Source organism: Gekko japonicus, unplaced genomic scaffold (genome assembly GCF_001447785.1).
Source record: "Gekko japonicus isolate JY-2015 unplaced genomic scaffold, Gekko_japonicus_V1.1 scaffold37, whole genome shotgun sequence".
Taxonomy (NCBI): domain Eukaryota; kingdom Metazoa; phylum Chordata; class Lepidosauria; order Squamata; family Gekkonidae; genus Gekko; species Gekko japonicus.
Genome location: NW_015171503.1, coordinates 3,530,806 through 3,546,961, shown reverse-complemented (window position 1 = coordinate 3,546,961; position 16,156 = coordinate 3,530,806).

The following is a 16,156-nucleotide window of genomic DNA, read 5'->3' as shown; positions in this document are numbered from 1 at the left end:
TTGGAGACATCCTCCATCTCTCCACTTTAACATACACAATCTTTCCTCATGTTGGATTTCACACACTATCTTAAACTCCCTGCATGTCATGTTGAAAGACTTTTCCTTAAAAGCAAGTCCCACTGAAATCAATGGGATTTCTGAATAGACATGGTTAGGAATGGGTCCTATGTTTGTCATGAAGGTTCATCTTTAAGCTAAACACAAAATCTATGCTATAAATGTCTGGATCATCCCCATGCATACTTGCAGCTGTAATGTTTTGAAATGGTTCCGTATTTCTCTGGTTGTCCGTGGTCAAAAGCCACCCACAATACTAATAAAAGCACACACCAGTAATACGAAAGCAGCGATGACTTCTTCCTGAATATTTATTTATTTATTTGATTTTTACCCCCCCCTACCCCGCCGAGGCAGGCTCAGGGTGGCTTACAAAGAAACAACAGATAAAACAACAATATAAAATACACAATAAAGTCATTAAAGTTATGATTCAATATGATTCAAAAGAGTCCATAGTCAAGGAGAAGAGTGCAGAAAAAAATTCTGGTAGGGTCTATATTCAAAGAACAACACAATATGAGAGATGCGTGCTATTATACAACAGTTGATTCAGTCTGGGAGCAAAAAGGTACTCTAGTGAACCCTACACAGAAACACTGATCCAATAGTGTTCCACTGACTCTCTTAATTCCCCAAGCAACAGTGTTCATATATTTATGCATTTTTTAGATATTTAAACCCCACTTTCCTCCCCTAATGGGAACCCAACGTGGCTTACAACATTATTTTCTCCTCCTCTGTTTTATGGCCATACTCACAGCCAGGGGTCATTTTGTAGAAAAAGAGGTGCAGGAGCTCATTAGCATAATGCATTAGCATAACTTATTTGCATATGCCACACCTCTGATATCACCAGAAGTGTGTCAGAAGGCAACACCCACCACTCAGGCTCCACTGGACTGTTTTGGATTGCTAGCTATTGGGGGGGGGGGACGTGCAGATCTGTCCTCGCAGAGGAGGGAGAGCTTGTACCCAGGGGTCATTTCCTACAGGAGTACACAGGAGCAGAGCTCCGGCAGTAAATTGCCCAGGGGCTGGGCACATGCAACAAGCCCCACCCCCTGCTCCCAGCAGCCCTCAGTCAGAGTAAAAGCAGCCAGTCCAGTGGCACCTTTAAGACCAAGTTTTATTCAGGTACAAGCTCTCCCTCCTCTCTGAGGGCAGATCTGCACATTTCCCCCCCCCCAATAGCTAGCAATCCAAGACAGTCCAGTGGAGCCTGAGTGGCGGGGGGTGGCTTCTGACACATTTCCAGTGATGTCAGGGGGGGGGGCCTATGACTTGGTCTTAAAGGTGCCACTGGACTGTTTTGGGGGGGGGGGGGGGCTCTGCAACTTACCTGGCTGCTTCTTGCTCTGACTGAGGGCTGCTGGGAGCAGGGGGTGGGGCTTGTTGCATGTGCCCGCCCCCTGTGCTCTTTACTGCCGGAGCTCCGCTCCTGTGGGCTCCTGCAGGAAATGACCCCTGCTCACAGCCCTGTTGAGGTAGGTTAGGCTGAGTGAGAAGGACCAGCCCAAGGTCACCCAGCAAACTTCCATGGCAGAGTCAGATTTTGAACCATGCTCTCCCAGATACTGGTCTGACATTCTAACCATGAACCTAAGCAGACTTAGGCCTAAGTCCACTGAAGGGACTCTAAGCAGGAGGGAAGTCTGTTTAGGATTGTACTGCGAGCCACCAAGCTGGGTGACCACCTCTGCTTTGGACATCCTTCCAAACAAACAGAAAGGTGTGCATGTATATGCATACACGTGGGTTATCTGTTTCCACTGAGCTGCCCAGCCCTTCTTTTCTGAGTGTGTGGGAGTTGCTGCACCCTGTGGTGGCCAGAAGATGAATTTTACAAAACCAGTGAAGACACACAGAGCCAGGCCTCCATCCAGCAAGCCCTGTTGCCAAAGGCCAACCTTCTGACAAAATGCCAGGCTGGGTCTCTCATTGGAGAGTATGTGCTGATGGCAGTGGTAATTCTGGAATCGTCTTCTTGTCAGCACACCTTATGGGGCAAATCCCACAAAGAATGTGATGGCTAAGGCAGGAATGTTTTGGCTGCTCTGCTTGGTCTGCACTAAACTGAGATTTACAGACTTCCAACTATAGGTCTCTGTGCAACGGTCTTGAAACTGAGATGACAGTGTGTTGCGTGTTGACAAAACTCTACGAATCCACTTGGATTTCCTTTTCATGGCTTAGCAGTTATTAAGTATGGAAAGAAAGACTCTTGAGGAATTCAAAGGTATTAACTAGAAAGCTCTGTTATCAGCACACAGAACCCCTCACAGATTGGCTCACAGGAAGGCTAAACCTGCCTCAGACAAAATTAATTATAACCACACTTACACACAAGACGTGTTGATACTATGTACCTTGTCACCTCCCAGTGTCCCCAAAGCACCTCTTGCCCAAGGGAGGACAACAACTCACATAAACTCCCAGCTCCTTTGTTATTAATTTATACAACACACTTGTCTAACTAGCTGTGTTCACAGAGTGGTGTGATGAGCCAAGACTGCCCTAAGTGAGGTTTAAGGTGCACTGAGCAGACTTCAGATGAAGACTATACATTGACATGTCTGGAAAAGAAAAGCTAGAAGAATGTGACCAAGACAGAGGGAAGAATGGGTAGCCTATAGAAAAAGCAAATAGTCAGCCCCCCCCCTCCTTTCCCATAACATTAAAACTTGGAGGAGGAGGAGGAGGAAGAGGAAGAAGAAGAAGAGTTGGATTTATACCCTGCCCTGAGTCTCAGAGCAGCTTACAATCTCCTTCCTTTCCTCTCCCCACAACAGACACCCTAGGGACTGTGAAGTAGGTGTAGGGTTGCCAGGTCCCCCAGGGGGTGGGGTTTTGCCCACTTGATGGGCCCCTTACCCACTGGCCTGGATCCGGCTGCTGGGGGGAACCCCACCCCCAAAGTGCCGGGATCACTGGGATATGCCCGGCGAGATGACGTCACCTGGAGGTGACGTCATCACACCAGGCACGTTGAGGGGGGGACACTCTTGTATCATTTGAGGGAAAACTCTATGTTTTCCCCTCGAATGATAGTGGCCCTGCCCCCAATGTGCCTGATGCGATGGCATCATTTCTGGGTGACGTCATTGTGGCATATGCGCTTTGTGCACGTGCCGAGGAGGTCCTAGAGAGGGGCCGGAATTCTCCTGCCAGGACGAAGGTAAGACCTGGCAACTCTAGGTAGGTGGGGTTGAGAGAGCTCTTTTGAGGACTGCTCTTGAGAGAACAGCTCTGAGAGAACTGTGACAGACCCAAGGTCATCCAGCTGATAAGCAGTAAAGCTAATTAGCACTAAATTCAGGCCACAAACCTGCCCCCAATAGTTCTTCCCACAATACATCACTTATACGTTTATTCAGGGCTCTTTTTGGGCAGGAAAGCACAGGAACAGAGTTCTGGCTGGCTCCCAAGTTGGCCACGCCCAGCAGGAACTCATTAGCATAATAGGCCACACGCAACAGCAGGAAATCATTAGGATTGGCTACTTTAGGGGTGTGTGGCCTAACATGCAAAGGAGTTCCTGCTACAAAAAAGCCCTGGGTTTTGACAACAAACAAGGTAAACAGAATAACAAGCAAAAGGTGGGTGTGGCTGGATAACCACACTTCTGGTAACATGGGGGTGCAGCCTAATGTGCTAATGAGCTGTGCTGTCATGGCTGTGGCCCAATATGCTAATGAGTTCCTGCTGTTGGGTGTGGCCTATTATGCTAATGAGTTCCTGCTGGGCTTTTTCTACAAAAAGAGCCCTGCATTTATAGTATATTACTAGGGTGTAGAAGCTAGAGTGGTAGACAAGGATCAAATCCCCACTCCGCCAAAGAAGCTCGCAGGATGATCTTGGGCCAGTCACACTCTTCCAGCCTAACCTATGAACCCATCCAATCACTACAGTCACCCTGCTTCAGGCACCCCTGCCTTCTGAGATTAGGCAGGTGGCAAACTGGGAGAAGGCCTACTCAGTCATGTCCCCAAAGCTCTGAAACTCTGTCCCCAGGGAGATTCATCCGTCCCCTTCTGCTGTCGTCTTCTGCCAGTGGATAAAGACTTTTTTGTTTCATTTGGCATTCCCTCAATAATCCCTCCTTCCTAGAGTGGCAAAGACAAATAAACAAATTCATTTGGAGTGGCAAGAAACCAAGAAAGCTTTAAAATATTGAGAAAAAGAGAGGAGTGTTAGCAGTTCCAAATATAAAATTATATTACCAAGCAGCAGGCCTGGTTTGGATTGCAGATTGGACTAAAAACCCAAGACAAAGAATAGTAAAACTTGAATCAGCAGACCTAGATGAAGGCTTACAGAACTATTTATGGATTAAGAAATCAATTGAAATGATCATAACACAAGAAAGGAGTCATATAATTAGAGATGCACTTTTGAGAATATGGTTTACGCGCTGGAATTTATTGAGCCCTCCAAATTCTCCGCTCATGTCCCCAATAGAAGCTTATCATGATAAGAACATGAGAAATAAAAGTGATTTTTTAATGTATGGCAATATGGTAAATACTCAGGGGAAATAAACTACTGGCAAGATATTAGAGATGAAGAAATCAACATTCAATGGTTGCTACATTATCAATCAGCTTCAAGACTGAAGATTATCAACACGGAAGGTGGAGCTCTAAGACAGGTGACTGAGTTCAAACAGCTGATTATAAAACAAAATGACCATTACAACGAATACATAAATTATTACTTCAGTTAGAAACAGAAGAAATAAAAAAATTATGACTACATGATGCAGAATTTCAGAGAGCAGAGTGCTGTTGTTGTTCAGTCGCACAGTCGAGTCCGACTCTTTGCAACTTCATGGACCACATCACGCCAGGCCCTCCTGTCTTCTGTTGTGCTCCAGAGTTTGTTAAATTTCATGTTCATTGCATCGATAACACTGTCTAACCATCTCATCCTTTGCCGTCCCCTTCTTCTTTGACCTTCAATCTTTCCCAGCATCAGGGTCTTCTCTCTTTTTTTTTGGCCCCCCGGAGGGGATTTTTTAATTGCTTTTTTAATTAAACAACAAACTACAAAGAAATAAGGGAAGGGAACTACAATTAAGGAGAAAGTAAAGGTAACCATTACTGACTAAAAATCCAAGAGAAGGAGATCATTAAAACAGCTTAAGTACAAAATCATTCCTTAAATCGCTGATATCTTTTGAACGTAGTCAGACATGCTAAAATATCTTTTAACACTTAGATTTAACTGTTAGAGAGAAACCCCAGAGCATCCCATTATTAAAAACCATATTTTCAAAGGCACAATTCAGAGTCCTTCAGCCTTCATTTTTTCTTTTCTTGTCTTTTCCTCAGTTTATATGGACTTTTAGGGGCAGCCACCCCTTTTTCAGAAAGAGAGTCCTCTCCAGAAGACCCCGAGTCCAGCTCATCACTGGCCTTACCATCCTTCTCCTCTTTATCCACCTCCTCTGGCACACCCAACTGGATTCTCAAAACAGAGTCAATCTTTTCTTTTTCTTTTTTCCAATATATTTATTGAGTTTTTATGCTTTAGACAAACAAACACATAAATCATGACAAACATATCCTTTTTCGATACAACACATTGACCAAAAGATATTTTCAGTATACAAAATCCAATTCTAGCTTCTCTCTCCTTTTTACTATCTCACCTAATAACACTCATTATTCCTACGGCTATTTATAAACATTTTATCCTACCCACATTTCATTGCTTCCTTTTTCTTTCTAAGCATCAACACTCCTTATTATCAATTCCTCTGCTATTTTTGTATTGATTACTCATGTTAAGTTCTTCCAATTTTTCTCATTTATATATGGAGATCACTCTAATCTTCTACTTCATTAGGAGATTCTAGTCATGAAGGTCTGTACATACGTCATATCCATCAAGTCTCATATCATTAATGTTCACTACTTTCCATTTTCAACTCAAAATAATAAACTCAAAACCAAAATAACTCCTATATACCCCCAGGGCTCTAGTCGGGGGGGAGCTCTCAGGTACGGAGCTCCGGAAGAGAACCTCTAGGGGGCGGGGCGGTCACGTGGTGAAGCCCCGCCCCCTTCTTTACCCCGCCCTCTGCTTCGATCCTCATTCCGTTTGGGAATGAGGATGAAGCAGGAGGGTAAGTAGCCGGGCCTTCTGACACACTTCCGGTGATGTCAGGGGGTGTGGCCTTCTGTCACTTCCGGTGATGTCAGGGGGCGTGGCATATGCAAATAAGTTATGCTAATGAGTTATGCTAATGAGCTCCGGCAGCTCTTTTTCTACAACAAGACCCCTGTATACCCCTATTCACCAACACTCATTTAACCTTGCAGCCATAAATCCCCCAGCTTCAATATGTTTATTACTTCTCTTCCCAAACCATAAATACCCAATCTTCTACACTATTATAGACCCCATCTTAATCTTAACCTTTAACTTTACCTTAAAAATTGTCAAATCAAGGTTTTATGTACCCTAATCTCTACTCTCTAATCGTATCTCCAGTCCTCAATTTATTGCAACCACTCTTATTACCCTGACTACAATAATAGACTTAGCAAAACATAATTCCCCCGTCCCAAAAATAAATTATATAATACCTCAATTAATCCTAATAATTGTTACCTCCATTGCCAACACTGAAATTCATTTCATTTCCACTTACAATCCAAATTTCCATTATATTTAATCATAACAATATTTATCCTAACTATTAACACAGAAATTCATTTCATTTCCAATTACAATCCACTTTTCCATTTAATTTGACCAAGGCAATATTTAAGCAAACAACACTCCAGATACTCCTTCTTGTCACTACTCCCATCACTCAATTTTTTGCCCTTTACTACACTAAAAAAGACAACAGACAGCTCACCTTCCCTTACCAACCTTAATTTATACAATTAATCCTAATAATTTTTACCTCTCTTTACAATAATATAAATTCCTTTCTAATTGTACTTACACTATCACAACAAACTTCCAAAATATACAATATTCCCAACCAATATTCATTTCAAACCAAACATTCCCAACACCATTAACAAAATCCCTCGCAAATTAATTCAGGCTCAAGCACAGTTAACAGAACAATAATACCGATACTCTACAATTTTTATTTACGTTATTCTCTTAAGCGTCTCTATTACAATATAATGGACGGGAAGAGGAGAGCCATGGAAGAAAAAAGAAACCTATTTGTTATTTTACAGATACAATCTTCATGATAATCCAGTTCTTTCCTATCTTGGTTTTCACCATTTTCCTCCCTATGCCGTCTGTCTCTATACTCCTGCATTTCCGTTTCTGTTTCCAATTTGTCTCTTCCGTGTTCCCCAGCAGTTAATTGCCTGAAAATCCTGAAGTTCTTCATTTTCTTCCTTCCGATAACCTTCTTCCTTCTTTTTCCCATCAGGTCCAATAGAATCCCTTTTTTCTTTACTCATAATTTTGGCTTTCTTTGGCTCTTCAAGACCTCTTTGACGGTGTCTATGTCCTGTATTTCTTCCTCTGCTGTTACAAGCTGAGCAAACTGTAGCTCTTTCTCCTGTTCCATCTCCAGCCCTTCTTCTTGACCTTGCATATCCTGTATTTCTTCTTTCTTTCTTTTCACCTCCAACACCTCTGTTACTATATTTCTCAGCACTTTCTCACAAGCCTCTGTATATAGCTTCATAATTCCCTCCACCAAATTTTTCTGAAGTTCTTCCCACGAAAGTTCTCCAGTTATTATTTCTCCCTCCATAGTGTCTTTCACTCTATAACCTCCTTTTCACGAGATAATCCTCCCACGCTCACTAGCAGTCTCCATTCTTAGTTATTTCACAAAGGGTATTGATACTTGTAGCAAAAAAGTCTTACCCCCGTTAAGCTTCTTTCTCCTAGTTCCCCAAACACGATTTTCACGGCCACTTCTTCTATAAAAGGCAAAATCTCCACTGAGGGTTTTCCTCTTTGCTCGAGCATATCAACTTGGCAATGCAATGTATCTTCTCAATGTGTACAGAAATAAACTTTAAAACCAGTCCGGGTGGCAGCAGCTCGAAGAACATGGAAGCCATGTTCTTACCTTCTCTCGCTCCCGCTTCGGGGCGTTGCCAGTCACCCTCCGCTTTGCCGAATTGGCAGAGGGGCCAGCAAAAAAGCCCCCTGCTCCTGCGCCTTCTTGCCGAAAGCACTGGTCGGGCTCCCTGCATTGGGGGCTCGAAAAAAGAACGATAGTGGCTCGGGCCGTGCGGAGCTCAAGCCCGAGCTCCCGCCCGTCGCCACGCCATACCGGAAGTCCTCTCAATCTTTTCTTTTTTATCCTGAAGTTTGAAGGTTACGCCCTCTGGATATAACCACCGGTAGCTAATTGCATTTGTCTGAAGAAAAAGAATTAAATCTTTATATTTCTTTCTCCTTATTTCAAATGGGATGTCTTTCAGAATCCTGCTGGTACTGTCCCCAATTTTCAAGGGTGTCCCCGCCGTCGCTCTCAGTATAGAATCCCTCACGTCCCTCTTCGAGAATCTCATTACTATTTTCCCAGGCAGATTCTTCTTCTTTACGGAATAGGACCTGTAGACCACATCCATTTCGCTCATGAGATACTCTGCTTTCAAATCTGTCACTGGGGCTAATGCATCGCTCATCACTTGCTTCAGACTCTCTCCTTTGAATTCTGGGACACCTTGGAATCGAAGGACCAAGTTTGCCTTCTCCATTTGTAGCTGTAAAAGTTGTTATTCTGTAGAAATTTGCTTCTTTTCCAACCTTTGGACCTTTTTCTTCACCTTTTGGATAGTGGCGTCAACTTCTTTCACTTTTTCAGCTGTTTGCTCCATGATTTTAAGAGTCTCATTCAATTGAAACTGCTGAGTAGTGATGCTTTGGTTCATAATTGACAACTGTTCCTTGAGATTAGTCATCTGGTCCAGCAGGGGGCGCAGGGATTCTGCCAACGTTTTAGCCAACTCGGTGGTTGCTTCCAGACGAGGGCTCCCATCTACTTTCGCTTTTAAAAGTTTTTCTTTCTCAGTCCTCTTCCCCGCCATCTTTATGGATTGTTTACTTTCCGAAGATTTGCTAAAGTCTCTGAATATATGCTCATACGCGCCCTGGTAAATCTCTCTCAACAGATTACAGCGTTTTTGCTTCTGCTCCCCCCTCGGGTCTCGCATTTAAATTCGTGCTCATGGGAGGGGCTCCTCCCCCGCTCGCTTTCTTTCCTAGTCCTTGGGGTGGGAGCTTTCCTTTTAAAATGTAAATTATGCTCTAATCCGACTCACAGTTCATAGTCGGTCTTGCGACCTCACTGTAGCTCCATTTAAACCACTCAATCTCCAGCGCTTGTCCTGGTCAGTGTCACTAGTTCCATACGGACACACAGCAGGAGGACTGTCAGGAAGGAGAAGCGCCTCGATTCCCCAGTATCGCGCTGGCAAAGAGGCCACCTCTCAAAAGTCCCATGGTTAGGAGTCTTTCAACCAGGCTCGGGGGGGGGGGGTAGCGAGATGTCGCCCTCCCTCCTTTCTGCTGGTGCACAGATTTCATCCCCGGGAGGTCTGGGAGATGAGTCTGCTCAGCGAGCCGCCATAAACCGGAAGCAGCATCAGGGTCTTCTCCAGTGAGTGCTCCCTTCTCATTTGGTGGCCAAAGTATTTGAGCTTCAGCTTCAGTATCTGGCCTTCCAGGGAACAGTCAGGGTTGATTTCTTTTAGGATTGACTGATTTGATCTCCTTGTAGTCCAAGGGACTCTCAAGAGTCTTCTCCGGCACCATAATTCAAAAGAATCTATTCTTCGGCGCTCGGCCTTCCTTATGGTCCAACTCTCGCAGCCAAACATTACTACTAGGAATACCATTGCTTTGACCATACGGACTTTTGTTGGTATATAAATGGGAACAGTTATGGGGGGGGGGGGATTGTTTACAGCCAGCTAGGCATTAAGAGAAAATTGGTACAAAATGTGTCTTAGATGGTACATAACCCCAAAGGATATTGAGAAGGTAGACAAAAACTACAAAGGAAAATACTGGAAATGTCAAGACATAGATGGAACCTTTTACCATATGTAGTGTGCTTGTAGAAAACAAAAAAGATATTGGAAGGGTCCCCAAAGGAGGTGCCCCCATCCTCCATTGTTTCCAATAGAGGGGAAAAAAATGCCCTGTGGGCTGAAGCAAAAATCTCTGCGCTGCCTGTTAAAAAATTTTGCGCCAGAGCCCTCTAGTGCAGCTTAGTGGGATCTATGATTGCAATGCAGAAGCAGAAGGAGAACAAGTTTTGAATATAAATGTATAAGGAAGTGGATTTTGAGCAGAAACATCTGTTATTTTCTTATTGAGATATATAATAGACTTTCCTTTGTACTTGGATATATTAAAAGTTATAGCAAGCATGTAGAAATGGTGAAATATGTAATACTGAATATGTAATAATGATGAAAGTAATAATGTAGTTGCAAAATAGATCAGTTATGAAATTTGAAATTCAAAATGTTGAATAAAAGTACCCCAACAGAAGTAAGGATCACTGTAATTTATAGTTAATGCCCTAAAATTATAATGAAGGTGAAGTTGGGGAGAAATATTTTCTGTTTTATACCCTCCGTAATATACACTTATTCTTGATATCTCCTCTACACTGTTACTTTATTTTCTAAAATAAAAAATATATATATCAATAATCCCTCCTTCCAAGCCAATGTTTTACGTTTTGTATGTATTTTAATTCTGTTTTGCAGGCATATTAGCATTGTTTTTAAACTCTTTTTTTTTGGCTTTTTAAAATGGTTTTAATGATGTGTGTTTAGGAGGGAGGGTTAATTTTAATAGTTTTAAAATGTAATTTTATAATGAATGTTTATTGCTAGCCACCTCGGTGGCCCTTGTAAGGGCAGAAAGACAAGTTGTGAATTTTGTAAATAAATCAATAAACCTACCTTACAGGGTTGTTATGGGAAAATAAAATGCAGAGGAGAATGATATATTGAATCACCTTTGGGGAGAAGTGGGGTATAAAGTACATAAGTGTAAATAAATAATTGATACATTTTTAATAAATAAATAAGTTTATACAATTTACACAAAGATGAGGCTGGGCAAGAAGAAGAAGAAGAGGAGGAGGAGGAGAAGGAGAAGGAGATTGGATTTATACCCCGCCCTTCATAAGAACATAAGAGAAGCCAATGTTGGATCAGGCCAAAGGCCCATCCAGTCCAACACTCTGTCACACAGTGGCCAAAAATACCAGGTGCCATCAGGAGGTCCAGCAGTGGGGCCAGGACACTAGAAGGCCCTCCCCACTGTTGCCTCCCCCCAGCACCAAGAATACAGAGCATCCCTTGCCTCAGACTGAGAGTTCCTCCCTATACCTTGTGGCTAATAGCCACTGATGGACTTCTGCTCCATATGCTTATCTAATTCCCTCTTGAAGCCGTCCATGATTGTAGCCGCCGCCACCTCCTGTGGCAGTGAATTCCACATGTTAATCACTCTTTGGGTGAAAAAGGAGTTCCTTCACTACCCAAAGGAGTCTCAGAGTAGCTTACAAACTCCTTTCCCTTCCCCTCCCTACAACAGACACCCTATGAGGTAGGTGGGGCTGAGAGAGCTCTGACAGAAACTGCTCTGTTTCAAGAACAGCTGTGCCAGAACTATGGCTTGCTCAAGGTCATCCAGCAGGTGCAGGTGAAGGAGAGGGGAATCAAACCCGGTTCTCCAAGATTACAGTCCGCACACTTAACCACTACACCAAACTGGCTCCTTTATCAGATTCACTGGGGCTCTTCCTATGTATTTAAAAATGAGGCTGATGGGCTTCCAGTTGTATATGTTGGAAATGTTTTCATCATACTTTAAAGCCACAGTTTTCAGGATATACCCAGACGTGTGTGGGAGAGTTCACATTTCTTCCCAGGATGTACCACTGTGCCACCCACTGTCACTTTGCATCTCGACATACAACAGGCAGAAGTCCGTTTTGTTGGTCATTATCCTTCTCCTCCATAACCATCCGGAAATTTTTCTTAGTGTAAATTAATTTCTTGCCGTCAGCTGGGTGGCCCAGGATGGCCCGATCTTATTATATCTCAAAAGCTAAGCAGCCCCGTTTAGTACTTGGACGGGAGGCTACCAAGGAAATGCAAGGTCGCTATACAGAGGCTGGCAATGCCAAACCACCCCTGTCCTTCAATTGCCTTGAAAACCCTACAGCTTGTTGGCTAAAAGGGGGGAGGGAACATTAACACGTGGGGAAACATGCTGAAATTCAGGGCTTTTTTTTGTAGAAAAAGCCCAGCAGAAACTCATTAGCAGCCTGCGGTGGCGCAGGCTGTAAATGCAGCCTGCTTTAACATCTGGCCAAACATCTGTTCGAGCCCCACCATGGCCGGAGTGAGCTCCCGGCCTACGTCCCAGCTCTCGCCCACCCAGCGGTTCAAAAGCCCGTTAAAGGGCGAGTAGATAAATGGGGACCTACCCTTAGTAGGGTAGGGGGCACCCCCTCGTCCTGAGGAGTGTGGTGTGCGGCGGTGGCGAAGGAACAGCGATGATGATGGCGACGGCGGAATCCTGGCAGCAGAGACGAGGTGGCGTGGCGCAACGACGAAGCCAGTAGAGTGACCCCTGGTGGCCTGCGGAGATACAGCAGACAGCGGCCATCGCTAGCAGCAGAAGGCGCGGAAGACGTCATCTCCCGGCGCGGCGGAGCCTACTGGACAGAGCCGAGGCCGGGAGAGACGAATCAACACGCCGAGAAAGCTGCCTCGCCGGAGAAGCGCCACGAGAGAGACGTCCTGCTGACCGAAGGAAGACAGCTGAGAGCCGAGGAAGCCGGAGGCCGGAGGCCAGAAGGGAGAGCCGCCACCACCGGGGTGCTAGGTAGGCTGACCCAACCCCTGAGAATGTGCCCATAGTTAGGGAATTACAAAGTGACTAGCACTACAAACTGTAAACCGCCCAGAGACCCCCATGGGGGGGTTAGGGCGGTATATAAATCGAATGATAAATAAATAAATAAAATAAATAAAAGGCCACACCCAACACCAGAAATTCATTAGCATCTTAGGCCACACCCCTGACAGTGCAGCTAATTAGCATCTTAGGCTGCACCCTATGCCTTCCCTTGGCTTGCCCAGGCAAGCCCCCCCTTGAAGGGAAGGGAAGGCGGGGAGCCCAGGCAAGCTGGCCCTTGGAGGGAAGGGAAGACACGGGGAGGCATTTAAATGCCTCCCCGATCCTTCCAGGTGGCCCCCTGGCCCGCCCATCATGGAGTCGCTGGGGGGGTGTCGCTCTCCAGGCCTTCCCTCTGTAGCCATGCACACAGAGGTTTTGGCTGTAGTGGCATGGCCAACTCTGAAGCCGGCGTTCCTGCCCCAAAATAGCCCTGCTGAAATTACATATCCTGACAAAAACTGGAAATGAAAAAATGAGGGGGGAGAGAAAAAGAAACAGGCTACTGTTGCTTTAGATAAAAATTGTGCAACTTTCCATGATGGGAAGAATTGCTACAATAAAATGAATATTTTACCTAAATGGATGTTCTTATTTCAAACTATTCCTGAATTACAAAATCAAAACTTGTTTAAAGAATTAGACCAGATGACATCCAAGTTTATATGGCAAGGGAAAAGGGCACGAATAAGATTGAAAATGTTACATGATGTAAAAGAAAGAGGGGGGTTTGGCGTACCCAATTGGTTACTGTATTATAGAGCTGCAGCATTAGTATGGATTAAAGAATGGATTACTTTAGAAGATAAGAGACTTTTAAAAATTGAGGGCCATGATTTACTGTTAGGATGGAATGCTTTTCTGTGGTATGAGAAAGCAGGCTCTCAAAAATATTTTAAGCAGCATTAGCTGAGAGCAGCATTATTAAAGGTATGGGACCCTATACATAAAAATTTATATACTAGAAGATCAAGACAGATCATACCTTTAGAGGCATTTACATTACCCAATGTATATATGGGAGAAGAATCGTTAAGATACCAGGATATTCTGGATAAAAAAGACAATCTTAAATTACCAGAACAATTATCCTGGTGGAAGAAAGCACAACTGGAATTGATATATTTGAAGGATAAGAAAATAGGTTTTAATAATAAAATAACTGAACTGGAAGAAACTGTTTTAACAGCAGAAAACAAAGTGATAAAGAAAATATATAAGATTTTATTGGATGATGTGATGGTTGATGAAATGGTGAAAAAAATATGATTATAAAAAAATATGATTATGTGGGCCCAGAATATAGGCCATAATATTAATTTTGAAGAGTGGGAGCAGATTTGGCAGAAAAATATAAAATTAACTAATGCTGTGTCATATAAAGAGAACATGTATAAGATGTTTTATAGATGGTATATTACACCAGATAGATTAGGTAAACAAAATAGTAACTGCTCTGATAAATGCTGGAAATGTAAAAATAAGATTGGCTCTTTTTATCACATGTGGTGGCTATGTGATGTTACAAAGAGATATTGGAGATGGATTAATGAGATAATGGAAAAAATAACAAGAACTAATATCCCGTTTACTCCAGAGATACTGTTATTGAATATATTTCCGAAAGACTTTGATAAAGCAGATAGGTATTTGATAGTTCATATGTTGACAGCTGCAAGGATAGTATTTGCCAAATATTGGAAAATAATGGAAATACCATCGAAACTACGTGAACAAGCTATTTGAAATGGCGGAAAATGACAAACTGACACTTCAGATGAGAGCCAGTACAGAATGGACTTTTCAAAAAACTTGGAAGAGATTCTATGATTGGTATAATGTAAACACAACTGAAAGATAAATGTAGTAATTTGAGAATGCAGAAAAGATAAGCTTAGTAAAATAGATAATGAATTTAGAAATTTAATAAGCAGAAGAAGTGATAAAAGTCTCGTTATATGTTGTTGGGGGTAGTTGGGGTAGTTGGGTTTTGTCTGTATGCGTGTTTGTAGTATATAATGTAAAAAACAACAATAAAAGTGTACCCTCGGGTACTTAAAAAAAAATGTGCAGCCTTCTTGTTCTCTCTTATTACTAGGATTATGTTTTACAGATCTCTCAGCTAAAACTAGGCTCATATGGTTATCTGAACAGAAGGGTGGCCTCGTAAGGATCTTCTTGGTCTCTTTTTTATACATAACTTATTTGTAGATACCCAGTTCCACCACCAAATTAATTTCCCTCACTGCAGCTATGCAACCAGAAATCTAATTTTGTTGGCAAACTCCTTTGAGCAGATGCCAGACCTGGCTACTTCACCATCCTGTTTCAAGGTATCATCCTCCCTCCCTGCTTTTCTTTTCGCACATTTATTGAGGGGCACATGGGAGCCATTGTGCAAATTCAGCCTTTATTAAGAAAATGAAAAGAAAACAAACAAAAACCCCAAAAACTTTACCTGCTGTTCTGGGAGCAGGAAATACTTATATAAGAGAAGCAATCAAAGAACTATTCTGAAATAACAAGGACCAAAACTGAAATGTAATGAAAAAGAACAAAAGTGCTATGATTTCCAGCTGTGGGTTGGGAAATTCCTGGAGATTGGAAGGTGGAGCTTGAGGAGAGCAAGATGTGTTAAGGCGAGGAACCTCAGCAGGGTGTAATGCCATAGACCCACCCTCCAAAGCAGCCATTTTCTTCAGGGGAACTGATCTCTGTAGTCCAAAGATCAGTGGTAATTTCAGGAGATATCCAGCCCCCACCTGGAGGTTGGCAACCCTATCTCATATGGAAACATCCTTACAACTTGATAGTATGGTAACTCCAGATTGCAAGACTAGATCTAATGGGTGGAAATTACAAGGGAGTCATTACCGGCTAAATATCAGGAGAACCTTCCTAACTGTAAGAGTGGTTGAGCAGTGGAACACTCTGCCTCGGGAGCAGGGGTCTTTTTGTAGAAAAAGAGCTGCAGGCTACTAGGCTATTAGCATAATAGCTCATTAGCATATGCAACGCCCCCTGACATGTCAGAAGGGGAGGCAAAAGGGGGGGAAGGCATCTTCAAAAGCCTCCCCTTCTCACTAGAGCTGGGCCACAGAAGGAGGAAAGAAGGAAGGGAAGAGAGCAAGAGAGTAGAGAGAAGGAATGAAGGAAGGAAAGA